This window comes from Calliopsis andreniformis, unplaced genomic scaffold, assembly GCF_051401765.1.
Source record: "Calliopsis andreniformis isolate RMS-2024a unplaced genomic scaffold, iyCalAndr_principal scaffold0002, whole genome shotgun sequence".
Classification (NCBI taxonomy): Eukaryota; Metazoa; Arthropoda; class Insecta; order Hymenoptera; family Andrenidae; genus Calliopsis; species Calliopsis andreniformis.
The window spans coordinates 11,240,734-11,257,016 of NW_027480423.1; positions in this window are offsets into that span (position 1 = coordinate 11,240,734).

A 16,283-nucleotide genomic window follows, 5' to 3' on the forward strand; every position below is an offset into this window, starting at 1 on the left:
ACTGTTGTATCTTTATTGCATTTTATGCTTCTGGCGTTCACTTCTTAGGTCCTAACTATTCGACCTGGTGGAACAACGACCTAGAGTGAAGCCTAGGTTGCTCGGAACGTAGAAATGACCATTACCTTCACACTGTTTGCAATTATTCATTTTATACGATGGCGAAGCTGTTGTATTTATATTGTATTTTATGCTTCCGGCGTTAACTTCTAAGGCCGTAGCTATCAGATGTGGAGCAGCAACGCCCTAGAGTGACGCGTAGGTTGCCAGGCACGTAGAAATGACCATTACTTTCACAATGTTCGCAATCATTCATTTTATACGATGGAAAAACTGTTGTACTTATATGGTATTTTATTCTTCTGGCGTTGACTTCTTAGGCCCTAACTATTTGATCTGGTGGAGCACCGCCCTAGAGTGAAGCCTAGGTTGCCCGGAACGTAGACCATACCATTACCTTCACACTGGTGGAAATTATTCCTGTTATGCGATGGAAAAACTCTTGCATCTTTATTGTATTTTATGCTTCGGGCGTTGACTCCTAAGGCCCTAACTATTCGATCTGGTGGAGCACGCCCTAGAGTGAAGCCTAGATTGCCCGGAACGTAGAAATGACCATAACTTTCACACTGGTTGCTATTATTCGTTTTAAACAATGGAAATCTGTTCTATTTATATTGCGTTTTATGCTTCTGGCATTGAATTCTAAGTCCCTAGCTATTCGATCTGGTGGAGCACCGCCCTAGAGTGAAGCCTAGGTTGCCCGGAACGTAGAACATACCATTACCTTCACACTGGTTGCAATTATTCCTGTTGTATGATGGAAAAACTGTTGCACCTTTATTGTATTTTATGCTTCTGGCGCTGACTTCATAGGCCCTAAATATTCGATCTGGTGGAGCAACGTCCTAGAGTGAAGCCTAGGTTGACCGGAACGTAGAAATGACCATAACTTTCACACTGGTTACCATTATTCGTTTTATACGATGGAAAAGCTGTTGAATTTATATCGTATTTTATGCTTCTGGCGCGGACTTCATAGGCCCTAAATATTCGATCTGGTGGAGCAACGTCCTAGAGTGAAGCCTAGGTTGACCGGAACGTAGAAATGACCATAACTTTCACACTGGTTACCATTATTCGTTTTATACGATGGAAAAGCTGTTGAATTTATATCGTATTTTATGCTTCTGGCGCTGACTTCTTAGGCCCTAACTATTCCATCTGGTGGAACAACGCCCTAGGGTGTATCCTAGGTTGCCCGGAAAGTAGAAATGACCATAACTTACATACTGGTTGCAATTATTCGTTTTATATAATGGAAAAACTGTTGTATTTATATTGTATTTTATGCTTCTGGCGTTCACTTCTTAGGGCCTAACTATTCGATCTGAAGGAACAATGCCCTAGGGTGAAGCCTAGGTTGCCCGGAACGTAGAAATGACCATAACTTTTACACTGGCAGCAATTATTCGTTTTATACAATGGAAAAACTGTTCTATTTATATTGTATTTTATGCTTCGGGCGTTGACTTCTTTGGCCCTAACAATTCGATCTGGTGGAGCAACGCCCTAGAGTGAAGCCTAGGTTCCCTGGGACGTACTACTGACCATCACTTTCACACGGGTTGCAATTATTCCGGTTATAGGATGGAAAGACTGTTGTATTTTTATTGCATTTTATGCTTCTGGCGTTCACTTCTTAGGCCCTGACTATTCGATCTGGTGGAGCAACGCCCTAGGGTGAAGCCTAGGTTGCCCGGAACGTAGAAATGACCATAACTTTTACACTGGTAGCAATTATTCGTTTTATCCAATGGAAAAACTGTTCTATTTATTTTGTATTTTATGCTTCGGGCGTTGACTTCTAAGGCCCTAACTGTTTGATCTGGTGGAGCAACGCCCTAGAGTGAAGCATAGGTTGCTCGGAATGTAGAAATAACCATAACCTTCACACTGGTTGCAATTATTCGTTTTTTACGATGGAAAAGCTGTTGTATTTATATTGTATTTTATGACTCTGGCGTTTACTTCTAAGGCCCTAGCTATTCGATCTAGTGGAGCAACGCCCTAGAGTGAAGCCTAGGTTGCCCGGAACGTAGAAATGACAATAAGTTTCATAATGGTTGCAATCATTCGTTTTCTACAATGGAAAAACTGTTGTATTTATATTGTATTTTATGCTTCTGGCGTTGACTTCTTAGGCCCTAACTATTCGATCTGGTGGAGCAATGCCTCAGAGTTAAGTCTAGGATGCCAGAAACGCCGAAATGATCATTACTTACACGCTTGTTGCAATTATTCCTGTTATACGATGAAAAGACCGTTGTATTTTTATTGTATTTTATGCTTCAGGCGTAGGCTTCTAAGGCCGTAGCTATTCGATATGGTGGAGCACCGCCCTAGAGTGAAGCCTAGGTTGCTCGGAATATAGAAATGACCATCACTTTCAAACAGGTTGCAATTAATCCTGTTATACGATGGAAAAGCTGCTGTATTTTTATTGCATTTTATGCTTCGGGCGTTGACTTCTAAGGCCCTGACTATTCAATCTGTTGTAGCAACGCCCTAGAGTGAAGCCTAGGTTGCTCGGAATGTAGAAATAACCATAGCTTTCACACTGGTTGCAATTATTCGTTTTATACGATGGAAAAACTGTTGTATTTATATTGTATTTTATGCTTCTGGCGTTCACTTCTTAGGCCCTAACTATTGGATCTGGTGGAACAACGCCCTAGGGTGAAGCCTAGGTTGCCCGGAACGTAGAAATGACCATAACTTTTACACTGGTAGCAATTATTCGTTTTATACAATGGAAAAACTGTTCTATTTATTTTGCATTTTGTGCTTCGGGCGTTGACTTCTAAGGCCCTAACTATTCAATCTGTTGGACCAACGCGCTAGAGTGATGCCTAGGTTGCTCGGAATGTAGAAATGACCATAGCTTTCACACTGGTTGCAATTATCCGTTTTATACGATGGAAAAGCTGTTGTATTTATATTGTATTTTATGCTTCTGGCGTTCACTTCTTGGGCCCTAACTATTCGATCTGGTGGAACAACGCCCTAGGGTGAAGCCTAGGTTGCCCGGAACCTGGAAATGACCATAACCTTCACACTGGTAGCAATTATTCGTTTTATACATGGAAAAACTGTTGTATTTATTTTGTATTTTATGCTTCTGGCGCTGACTTCTAAGGCCGTACCTATTCGATCTGGCGGAGCAACACCCTACAGTGAAGCCTAGGTTGCTCGGAACGTAGAAATGACCATTACCTTCACACTGTTTGCAATAATTCATTTTTTACGATGGAAAGCTGTTGTATTTATATTGTATTTTATGCTTCTGGCGGTGACTTCTAAGGCCCTATATCTTCGATTTGGTGGAGCAACGCCTCAGAGTTACGCCTAGGATGCCCGAAACGTCGAAATGGTCATTACCTTCGCACTGGTTGCAATTAGTCATGCTATACGATGGAAAATCAGTTGCATTTTTATTGTATTTTACGCTTCTTGCGTTAGCTTCTGAGGCTGTAGCTTTTAGCTGCGGTGGAGCAGCGCCGTAGAGTGACGCCTAGGTTGCCCGGCACGTAGAAATGAACATTACTTTCACAATGTTTGCAATAATTCATTTTGTACGATGGTAATCTGTTGTACTTATATTGCATTTAACTCTTCTGGCGTCGACTTCTTAGGCCCTAACTATTCAACCTGGTGGAGCAGGGCCCTAGAGTGAAGCCTAGGTTGCCAGGAACGTAGAAATGACCAGTACTTTCACACTGGTTGCAGTTATTCGTTTTATACAATGAAAAACTGTTGTATTTATTATGAATTTTATGCTTCGGGCTCTGACTTCTAAGGCCCTAACTATTCGATCTGGTGGAGCAACGCCCTAGAGTGAAGCCTAGGTTGCCCGGAACGTAGAAATGACCATTACTTTCACACTGTTTGCAAATATACATTATATACGATGGAAAAGCTGTTGCACTTATATTGTAATTTATGCTTCGGGCGTTGACTTGTAAGGCCCTAGCTATTCGATCTGGTGGAGCAGCGGCCTAGAGTGAAGCCTAGGTTGCCCGGAACGTAGAAATGACCATAACATTCACACTGGAAGCAATTATTCGTTTTATACATGGAAAAGCTGCTCTATTTATTTTGTATGTTATGCTTCGGGCGTTGACTTCTAAGGCCCTAACTATTCGATCTGTTGGAGCAACACCCTAGAGTGAAGCCTCGGTTGCCCGGAACGTAGAAATGACCATAACTTTTACACTGGCATCAATTATTCATGCTATACGATGGAAAAGCTGTTGCATTTATATCGTATTTTATGCTTCTGGCGTCGACTTCTTAGGCCCCAACTATTCTATCTGGTGGAACAACGCCCTATGGTGAAGCCTAGGTTGCTCGGAACGTAGAAACGACCATTACTTTCACAATGTCTGCAATTATTCGTTTTCTACGATGGAAAAGCTGTTGTATTTGTATCGTATTTTATGCTTCAGGCGTTGACTTCTTAGGCACTAACTATTCCATCTGGTGGAACAACGCCCTGGGGTCAAGCCTAGGTTGCCCGGAACGTAGAAATGACCATTTCTTTCACAATGTTCGCAATCATTCATTTTATACGATGGAAAAACTGTTGTACTTATATTGTAATTTATGCTTCGGGCGTTTACTTCTAAGGCCCTAACTATTCGATCTGGTGGAGCAACGCACTAGAGTGAAGCCTAGGTTGCCCGGGAAGTAGAAATGACCATAACAATCACATGGTTGCAATTATTCCTGTTACACGATGGAAAAACTGTTGCACCTTTATTGTATTTTATGCTTCTGGCGTTGACTTCATAGGCCCTAACTATTCGATCTGGTGGAGCAACGTCCTAGAGTGAAACCTAGGTTACCCGGAACGTAGAAATGACCAGTACTTTCACACTGGTTGCAGTTATTCGTTTTATACAATGGAAAAACTGTTCTATTTATTTTGCATTTTATGCTTCAGGCGTTGACTTCTAAGGCCCTAACTATTCGAGCTGGTGGAGCAACGCCCTAGAGTGAAGCCTAGGTTGCCCGGAACGTAGAAATGACCATAACTTTCACACTGGTTACCATTATTCGTTTTATACGATGGAAAAGCTGTTGTATATATATCGTATTTTATGCTTCTGGCGTTGACTTCTAGGGCCCTAGCTATTCCATCTGGTGGAACAACGCCCTAGGGTGAAGCCTAGGTTGCCCGGAACGTAGAAATGACCATAACTTTCACACTGGTTGCCATTATTCGTTTTACACATGGAAAAACTGTTCTATTTTTTTGTATTTTATGCTTCGGGCGTTGACTTCTAAGGCCCTAGCTATTCGATCTGGTGGAGCAACGCCCTAGAGTGAAACCTAGGTTACCCGGAACGTAGAAATGACTAGTACTTTCACACTGTTTGCAGTTATTCCTGTTGTACTATGGAAAAACAGTTGCATCTTTATTGTATTTCATGCTTCTGGCGTCGACTTCTAAGGCCCTAACTATTCGATCTGGAGGAGTAACGCCCTAGAGTGACGCCTAGGTTACCCGGAACATAGAAATGGCCATTACTTTCACACTGTTTGCAATTATTCGTTTTATACGATTGGAAAACTGTTGCACCTTTATTGTATTTCATGCATCTGGCGTTGACATCTAAGGCCCTAACTATTCGATCTGGTGGAGCAGGGCCCTAGAGTGAAGCCTAGGTTGCCCGGAACGTAGAAATGACCAGTACTTTCACACTGGTTGCAGTTATTCGTTTTATACAATGAAAAACTGTTCTATTTATTATGAATTTTATGCTTCGGGCTCTGACTTCTAAGGCCCTAACTATTCGATCTGGTGGAGCAACGCCCTAGAGTGAAGCCTAGGTTGCCCGGAACGTAGAACATACGATTACCTTCACACTGGTTGCAATTATTCCTGTTATACGATGGAAAAACTGTTGCACCATTATTGTATTTTATGCTTCTGGCGTTGACTTCATAGGCTCTAACTATTTGATCTGGTGGAGCAACGCCCTAGAGTAAAACATAGGTTACCAGGAACGTAGAAATGACCAGTACTTTCACACTGGTTGCAGTTATTCGTTTTATGTAATGGAAAAACTGTTCTATTTATTTTGCATTTTATGCTTCGGGCGTTGACTTCTAAGGCCCTAACTATTCGCTCTGGTGGAGCAACGACCTATAGTGAAGCCTAGTTTGCCCGGAACGTAGAAATGACCAGAACTTTCACACTGGTTGCCATTATTCGTTTTATACGATGGAAAAGCTGTTGTATTTATATCGTATTTTATGCTTCTGGCGTCGACTTCTTAGGCCCCAACTATTCCATCTGGTGGAACAACGCCCTATGGTGAAGCCTAGGTTGCCCGGGACGTAGAAATGACCATAACTTTCACACTGGAAGCAATTACTCGTTTTATACATGGAAAAGCTGTTCTATTTATTTTGTATGTTATGCTTCTGGCGCTGACTTCTAGGACCCTAACTATTCCATCTGGTGGAACAACGCCCTAGGGTGAAGCCTAGGTTGCCCGGAACGTAGAAATGACCATAACTTTCACACTGGTAGCAATTATTCGTTTTATACATGGAAAAACTGTTCTATTTATTTTGTATTTTATGCTTTCGGCGTTGACTTCTAAGGTCCTACCTATCCGATTTGGCGGAGCAACGCCCTCGAGTGAAGCCTAGGTTGCCCGGAACGTAGAAATGACCATAACTTCACACTGGTTGCTATTATTCGTTTTATACGATGAAAAATCTGTAATATTTATATTGCATTTTATGCTTCTGGCGTTGACTTCTTAGGCCCTAGCTATTCGATCTGGTGGAACAACGCCCTAGAGTGAAGCCTGCGATGCCCGGGACGTAGAAATGATCATTACCTTCACGCCTGTTGCAATTATTCCTGTTATACGATGAAAAAACTGTTGTATTTTTATTGCATTTTTTCCTTCAGGCGTTGACTTCTAAGGCCGTAGCTATTCGATGTGGTGGAGCAACGCCCTAGAGTGACGTCTAGGTTGCCAGGAACGTAGAAATGACCATTACTTTCACAATGTTTGCAATTATTCACTTTATACAATGGAAAAACTGTTGTACTTATATAGTATTTTATTCTCCTGCCGTTGACTTCTTAGGCCCTGTCTGTTCGATCTGGTGTCACAGCGCCCTAGAATGAAGCCTAGGTTGCCCGGAACGTAGAAATGACCATAACTTTCTCACTGGTTACCATTATTCGTTTTATACGATCGAAAAGCTGTTGTATTTACATCGTATTTTATGCTTCTGGCGTTGACTTCTTAGGCCCTAACAGTTCCATCTGGTGGAACAACGCACTAGAGTGAAGCGTGCGATGCCCGGAACGTAGAAATGATCATTACCTTCACGCTTGTTGCAATTATTCCAGTTATACGATGAAAAAACTGTTGTATTTTTATTGCAATTTTTTGCTTCAGGCGTTGACTTCTAAGATCGTAGCTATTCGATGTGGTGGAGCAACGCCCTAGAGTGACGCCTAGGTTGCCTGGAACGTAGAAATGACCATTACTTTCACAATGTATGCAATTACTCATTTTATACGATGGAAAAACTGTTGTACTTATATTGCATTTTATTCTTCTGCCGTTGACTTCTAAGGCAGCTAACTATTCGATCTGGTGGAGCAACGGCCGAGAGTGAAGCCACGGTTGCCCGGAACGTAGAAATGACCATAAATTTCACACTGGAAACAATTATTCATTTTTTACATGGAACAGCTGTTCTATTTATTTTGTATTTTATGCTTCGGGCGTTGACTTCTATGGCCCTACCTATTCGATCTGGCGGAGCAACACCCTACAGTGAAGCCTAGTTTGTCCGGAACGTAGATACGACCATAACCATCACACAGGTTGCAATTATTCGTTTTATACGATTGAAAGACTGTTGTATTTATTTTGTAGTTTATGATTCTGGCGTTGAATTCCAAGGCCCTAACACTTCGACCTGGTGGAGCAATGCCTCAGAGTTCAGTCTAGGATGCCCGAAACGTCGAAATGATCGTTACTTTCACACTCGTTGCAATTATTCATGCTATACGATTGAAGAGCTGTTGCATTTTTATTGTATTTTCTGCTTCTGTATTTGAATTCAAAGGTCCTAGCTATTCGACCTGGTGGGGCAACGTCCAAGAGTGAAGCATAGGTTGCCCGGAACGTTGCTATGACCATATCTTTCACACTAGTTGCAATTATTCCTGTTATGCGATGGAACAACTGTTGTATTTATATTGTATTTTATGCTTCTGGCGTTGACTTCTAAGGCCCTAACTATCCGATCTGGTGGAGCAACGCCCAAGAGTGATGCCTAGGTTGCCCGGAACGTAGAAATGACCACTACCTTCACGCTTGCTGCAATTATTCCTGTTATACGATGAAAAAACTGTTGTATTTTTATTGCATTTTATGCTTCAGGTGTTGACTTCTACGGCCGTAGCTATTCGATGTGGCGGAGTAACGCCCTAGAGTGAAACCTGGGTTACCCGGATCGTAGAAATGACCATCACTTTCACAATGGTTGGAATTATTCCTGTTATACGATGGTAAACCTGTTGTATTTTTATTGTATTGTATGCTTCAGGCGATGACTTCTAAGGCCCTAACTATTCGATCTGGTGTAGCAACGCCCTAGTGTGAAGCCTAGATTGCCCGGAACGTTGAAATGACCATAACCTTCACACTGGTTGCTAATATTCGTTTTATACGGTGGAAAAACTGTTATATTTATATTGTATTTTATACTTATGGCGTTGAATTCTAAGTCCCTAGCTATTTGATCTGGTGGAGCAACGCCCTAGAGTGAAACCTAGGTTACCCGGAACGTAGAAATGACCAGTACTTTCACACTGTTTGCAGTTATTCCTGTTATACGATGGAAAAACTGTTGCACCTTTATTGTATTTTATGCTTCTGGCGTTGACTTCTAAGGCCCTAACTATTCGATCAGGTGGAGCAACGCCCTAGAGTGAAACCTAGGTTGGTCGAAATGTAGAAATGACCATCACTTTCACAATGGTTGGAATTATTCCTGTTATACGATGGTAAACCTGTTGTATTTTTATTGTATTGTATGCTTCAGGCGATGACTTCTAAGGCCCTAACTATTCGATCTGGTGTAGCAACGCCCTAGTGTGAAGCCTAGATTGCCCGGAACGTTGAAATGACCATAACTTTCACACTGGTCGCTATTATTCGTTTTATACGATGGAAAAACCGTTCTATTTATTTTGTATTTTATGCTTCGGGCGTTGAGTTCTAAGGCCCTAAATGTTTGATCTGGTGGAGCAACGACCTAGAGTGAAGCCTAGGTTGCCAGGAACGTAGAAATGACCATAACTTTCACACTGGATGCTATTATTCGTTCTATACGGTGGAAAGACTGTTATATTTATATTGTATCTTATGCTTCTAGCGTTGACTTCTTAGGCCTTAACAATTCGATCTGGTGGAACAACGCCCTAGAGTGAAGCCTAGGTTGCCTGGAACGTACAAATGACCATCACTTTCACACGGGTTGCAATTATTAATGTTATAGGCTGGAAAGACTGTTGTATTTTTATTGTATTTTATGCTTCAGGCGTTGACTTCTGAGGCCGTAGCTATTCGATGTCGTGGAAGAACGCCATAGAGTGAAGCCTAGGTTGCCCGGAACGTAGAAATGACCATAACTTTCATACTGGTTGCAATCATTCGTTTTATATGATGGAAGAACTGTTGTATTTATATTGTATTTTATGCTGCTGGCGTTCACTTCTTAGGCCCTAACTATTCGATCTGGTGGAACAACGCCCTGTGGTGAAGCCTAGGTTGCCGGGAACGTAGAAATGATCATAACTTTCACACTGGTCGCTATTATTCGTTTTATACGATGGAGAAACTGTTATATTTATCTTGTATTTTATGCTTCTGGCGTTCACTTCTCAGGCCCTAACTATTCGATCTGGTGGAACAACGCCCTAGGGTGAAGCCTAGGTTGCCCGGAACGTAGAAATGACCATCACTTTCATACTGGTTGCAATTACTCGTTTTATATGATGGAAAAACTGTTGTATTTATATTGTATTTTATGCTGCTGGCGTTCACTTCTTAGGCCCTAACTATTCGATCTGGTGGAACAACGCCCTGGGGTGAAGCCTAGGCTGCCCGGAACGTAGAAATGACCATAACTTTGACACTGGTTGCTATTATTCGTTTTATACGATGGAAAAACTGTTCTATTTATTTTCTACTTTATGCTTCGGGCGTTGACTTCTAACGCCCTAACTATTCAATCTGTTGGAGCAAAGCCCTAGGGTGTAGCCTAGGTTGCCCGGAAAGTAGAAATGACCACAACTTTCATACTGGTTGCAATTACTCGTTTTATATGATGGAAAAACTGTTGTATTTATATTGTATTTTATGCTTCTGGCGTTCACTTCTTAGGCCCTAACTATTCGATCTGGTGGAACAACGCCCTAGGGTGAAGCCTAGGTTGCCCGGAACGTAGAAATGACCATCACTTTCAAACTGGTTGCAATTAATCCTTTTATACGATGGAAAAAATGTTGTATTTTTATTGCATTTTAAGCTTCCGGCGTTGACTTCTAAGGCGCTAACTATTCAATCTGTTGGAGCAACGCCCTAGGGTGATGCCTAGGTTGCCCGGAAAGTAGAAATGACGTTAACTTCCATACTGGTTGCAATTATTCGTTTTATACGGTGGAAAAACTGTTGTATTTATATTGTATTTTATGCATCTGGCGTTCACTTCTTAGGCCCTACCTATTCGATCTGGTGGAACAACGCCCTATGGTGAAGCCTAGGTTGACCGGAACGTATAAATGACCATAACTTTCACACCGGTAGCAATTATTCGTTTTACACGATGGAAAAGCTATTGTATTCATATTGTATTTTATGCTGCTGGCGTTCACTTCTTAGGCCCTAACTATTCGATCTGGTGGAACAACGCCCTGGGGTGAAGCCTAGGTTGCCGGGAACGTAGAAGTGACCATAACTTTCACACTGGTCGCTATTATTCGTTTTATACGATGGAGAAACTGTTATATTTATATTGTATTTTATGCTTCTGGCGTTGCCTTCTTAGGCCCTAGCTGTTCGATCTGGTGGAACATCGCCCTAGAGTGAAGCCTAGGTTGCCCGGAACGTAGAAATGACCATAACTTTCACACTGGTTGCTTTTATTCGTTCTATACGGTGGAAAATCTGTTATATTTATATTGTATCTTATGCTTCTGGCGTTGACTTCTTAGGCCCTAACAATTCGATCTGGTGGAACAACGCCCTAGAGTGAAGCCTAGGTTGCCTGGAACGTACAAATGACCATCACTTTCACACGGGTTGCAATTATTCCTATTATAGGATGGAAAGACTGTTGTATTTTTATTGTATTTTATGCTTCAGGCGTTGACTTCTGAGGCCGGAGCTATTCAGTGTGGTGGAAGAACGCCATAGAGTGAAGCCTAGGTTGCCCGGAACGTAGAAGTGACCATAACTTTCATACTGGTTGCAATCATTCGTTTTATATGATGGAAGAACTGTTGCATTTATATTGTATTTTATGCTGCTGGCATTGACTTCTTAGGCCCTGACAATTCGATCTGGTGGAACAACGCCCTAGAGTGAAGCCTAGGTTGCCTGGAACGTACAAATGACCATCACTTTCACACGGGTTGCAATTATTCCTATTATAGGATGGAAAGACTGTTGTATTTTTATTGTATTTTATGCTTCAGGCTTTGACTGCTGAGGCCGTAGCTATTCGATGTGGCGGAAGAACGCCATAGAGCGAAGCCTAGGTTGCCCGGAACGTACAAATGACCATAACTTTCATACTGGTTACAATCATTCGTTTTATATGATGGAAGAACTGTTGTATTTATATTGAATTTTATGCTGCTGGTGTTCACTTCTTAGGCCCTAACTATGCGATCTGCTGGAACAACGCCCTGGGGTGAAGCCTAGGTTGCCCGGAACGTAGAAATGACTATAACTTTGACACTGGTTGCTATTATTCGTTTTATACGATGGAAAAACTGTTCTGTTTATTTTGTATTTTATGCTTCGGCCGTTGACTTCTAAGGCCCTAACTGTTTGATCTGCTGGATCAACGACCTAGAGTGAAGCCTAGGTTGCCAGGAACGTAGAAATGACCATAACTTTCACACTGGATGCTATTTTTCGTTGTATACGATGGAAAGACTGTTATATTTATATTGTATCTTATGCTTCTGGCGTTCACTTCTTAGGCCCTAACAATTCGATCTGGTGGAACAACGCCCTAGAGTGAAGCCTAGGTTGCCTGGAACGTACAAATGACCATCACTTTCACACGGGTTGCAATTATTCCTGTTATAGGATGGAAAGACTGTTGTATTTTTCTTGTATTTTATGCTTCAGGCGTTGACTTCTGAGGCCGTAGCTATTCGATGTGGTGGAAGAACGCCATAGAGTGAAGCCTAGGTTGCCCGGAACGTAGAAATGACCATAACTTATACACTGGTAGCAATTATTCGTTTTATACAATGGAAAAACTGTTCTATTTATTTTGTATTTTATGCTTCGGGCGTTGACTTCTGAGGCCCTAACTGTTTGATCTGGTGGAGCAACGCCCTAGAGTAAAGCCTAGGTTGCCCGGAACGTAGAAATGACCATAGCTTTCACACTGGTTGCTATTATTCGTTCTATACGATGGAAAAACTGTTATATTTATATTGTATCTTATGCTTCTGGCGTTGACATGATAGGCCCTAACAATTCGATCTGGTGGAACAACGCCCTAGAGTGAAGCCTAGGTTGCCTGGAACGTACAAATGACCATCCCCTTGACACTGGTTGCTATTATTCGTTTTATACGATGGAAAAACTGTTCTATTTATTTTGTATTTTATGCTTCGGGCGTTGACTTCTAAGGCCCTAACTATTCAATCTGTTGGAGCAAAGCCCTAGGGTGAAGCCTAGGTTGCCCGGAAAGTAGAAATGACGTTCACTTCCATACTGGTTGCAATTATTCGTTTTATACGATGGAAAAACTGTTGTATTTTTATTGCATTTTATGCTTCCGGCGTTGACTTCTAAGGCGCTAACTATTCAATCTGTTGGAGCAACGCCCTAGGGTGAAGCCTAGGTTGCCCGGAAAGTAGAAATGACGTTCACTTCCATACTGGTTGCAATTATTCGTTTTATACGATGGAAAAGCTGTTGTATTTATCTTGCATTTTATGCTTCTGGCGTTGACTTCTAAGGCACTCACTATTCGATCTAGTGGAGCAACGCCCTAGAGTGAAGCCTATGTTGCCCGGAACGTTGAAATTACCATCACTTTCAAACTGGTTGCAAATATTCCTGTTATATGATGGAAAAACTGTTGTATTTTTATTGCATTTTATGCTTCGGGCAATGACTTCTAAGGCCCTAACTATTCAATCAGTAGGAGCAACGCCCTATGGTGTAGTCTAGGTAGCCCGTAAAGTAGAAATGACCATAGCTTTCATACTGGTTGCAATTATACGTTTTATATGATGGAAAAACTGTTGTATTTATATTGTATTTTATGCTTCTGGCGTTCACTTCTTAGGCCCAAACTATTCGATCTGGTGGAACAACGCCCTATGGTGAGGCCTAGGTTGACCGGAACGTAGAAATGACCATAACTTTCACACCGGTAGCAATTATTCGTTTTACACGATGGAAAAGCTATTGTATTTATATTGTATTTTATGCTTCTGGCGTTCACTTCTTAGGCCCTAACTATTCGATCTGGTGGAACAACGCCCTAGGGTGAAGCCTAGGTTGCCCGGAACGTAGAAATGACCATCACTTTCAAACTGGTTGCAATTAATCCTTTTATACGATGGAAAAACTGTTGTATTTTTATTGCATTTTATGCTTCTGGCGTTGACTTCTTAGGCCCTAACTATTCAATTTGTTGGAGCAACGCCCTAGGGTGAAGCCTAGGTTGCTCGGAAAGTAGGAATGGCCATAAGTTTCATACTGGTTGCAATTATTCGTTTTATACGATGGAAAAACTGTTGTATTTATGTTGTATTTTAAGCTTCTGGCGTCGACTTCTAAGGCACTAGCTATTCGATCTGGTGGAGCAACGCAATAGAGTGAAGCCTAGGTTGCCCGGAACGTAGAATTGGCCATCACTTTCAAACTGGTTGCAATTATTCCTGTTATATGATGGAAACAGTGTTGTATTTTTATTGCATTTTATGCTTCGGGCGATGTCTTCTGAGGCCGTTGCTATTCGATGTAGTGGAAGAACGCCATAGAGTGAAGCCTATGTTGCCCGGAACGTAGAAATCACCATAACATTCATACTGGTTGCAATTATTCGTTTTATACGATGGAAAAACTGTTATATTTATATTGTATTTTATGCTTCTGGCGTTGACTTATAAGGCACTAACTATTCGATCTGGTGGAGCAACGCCCTAGAGTGAAGCCTAGGTTGCCCGGAACGTAGAAATGACCATCACTTTCAAACTGGTTGCAATTATTCCTGTTATATGATGGAAAAACTGTTGTATTTATATTGTATTTTATGCTTCGTGCGTTGACTGCTAAGGCCCTAACTATTCAAACTGTTGGCTCAACGCCCTAGAGTGAAGCCTAGGTTGCTCGGAATGTAGAAATGACCATAAGATTCACACTGGTTGAAATTATTCGTTTAATACGGTGGAAAAACTGTTGTATTTATATTGTATTTTATGCTTCGGGCGTTGACTTCTAAGGCCCTACCTATTCGATCTGGCGGAGCAACACCCTACAGTGAAGCCTAGGTTGCTCGGAACGTAGAAATGACCATTACATTCACACTGGTTGCAATTATTCCTGTTATACGATGGAAAAACTGTTGCATCTTTATTGTATTTTATGCTTCTGGCGTTGACTTCTTAGGCCCTAACTATTCGATCTGGTCTAGCAACGCACTGAGGTGAAGCCTAGGTTGCCCGGAACGTGGACATGACCATAACTTTCACACTGTTTGCCATTATTCGTTTTATACGATGGAAAAGCTGTTGTATTTATTTCATATTTTATGCTTCTGGCGTTTACTTCTTAGGTCCCAACTATTCCATCTGGTGGAACGACGCCCTCGGGTGAAGCCTAGGTTGCCGGAACGTAGAAATGACCATAACTTTCACACAGGAAGCAATTATTCGTTTTATACATGGAAAAGCTGTTCTATTAATTTTGTATTTTATGCTTCGGGCGTTGACTTCTAAAGCCCTAGCTATTCCATCTGGTGGAGCAACGGCCTAGAGAGAAGCCTAGGTTGCCCGGAACGTAGAAATGACCATAACTTTCACACTGGTTGCCATTATCCGTTTTATACGATGGAAAATCTGTTATATCTATATCGTATTTTATGCTTCTGGCGTTGAAATCTTAGGCTCCAACTATTCCATCTGGTGGAACAACGCCCTATGGTGAAGCCTAGGTTGCCCGGAACGTAGAAATGATCATAACTTTCACGCTGGAAACAATTATTCGTTTTATACATGGAACAGCTGTTCTATTTATTTTGTATTTTATGTTTCGGGCGTTGACTTCTAAGGCCCTAACTATTGGATCGGGTGGAGCAACAGCCTAGAGTGAAGCCTAGGTTGCCCAGAACGTAGAAATGACCATAGCTTTCACACTGGTTGCTATTATTCGTTTTATACGATGAAAAAAGTGTAATATTTATATTGCATTTTATGCTTCTAGCGTTGACTCCTTAGGCCCTAACTATTCGATCTGTTGGAACAACGCCCTAGAGTGAAGCCTGCGATGCCCGGAACGTAGAAATGATCATTACCTTCACGCTTGTTGCAATTATTCCTGTTATACGATGAAAAAACTGTTGTATTTTTATTGCTTTTTTTCCTTCAGGCGTTGACTTCTAAGGCCGTAGCTATTCGATGTGGTGGAGCAACGTCCTACAGTGACGTCCAGGTTGCCCGGAACGTAGAAATGATGATTACTTTCACAATGTTTGCAATTATTCACTTTACACAATGGAAAAACTGTTGTACTTATATCGTATTTTATTCTTCTGGCGTTGACTTCTTAGGCCCTGTCTGTTCGATCTGGTGGAACAGCGCCCTACAATGAAGCCTAGGTAGCCCGGAACGTAGAAATGACAATTACTTTCACAATGTTTGCAATTATTCACTTTATACAATGGAAAAACTGTTGTACTTATATCGTATTTTATTCTTC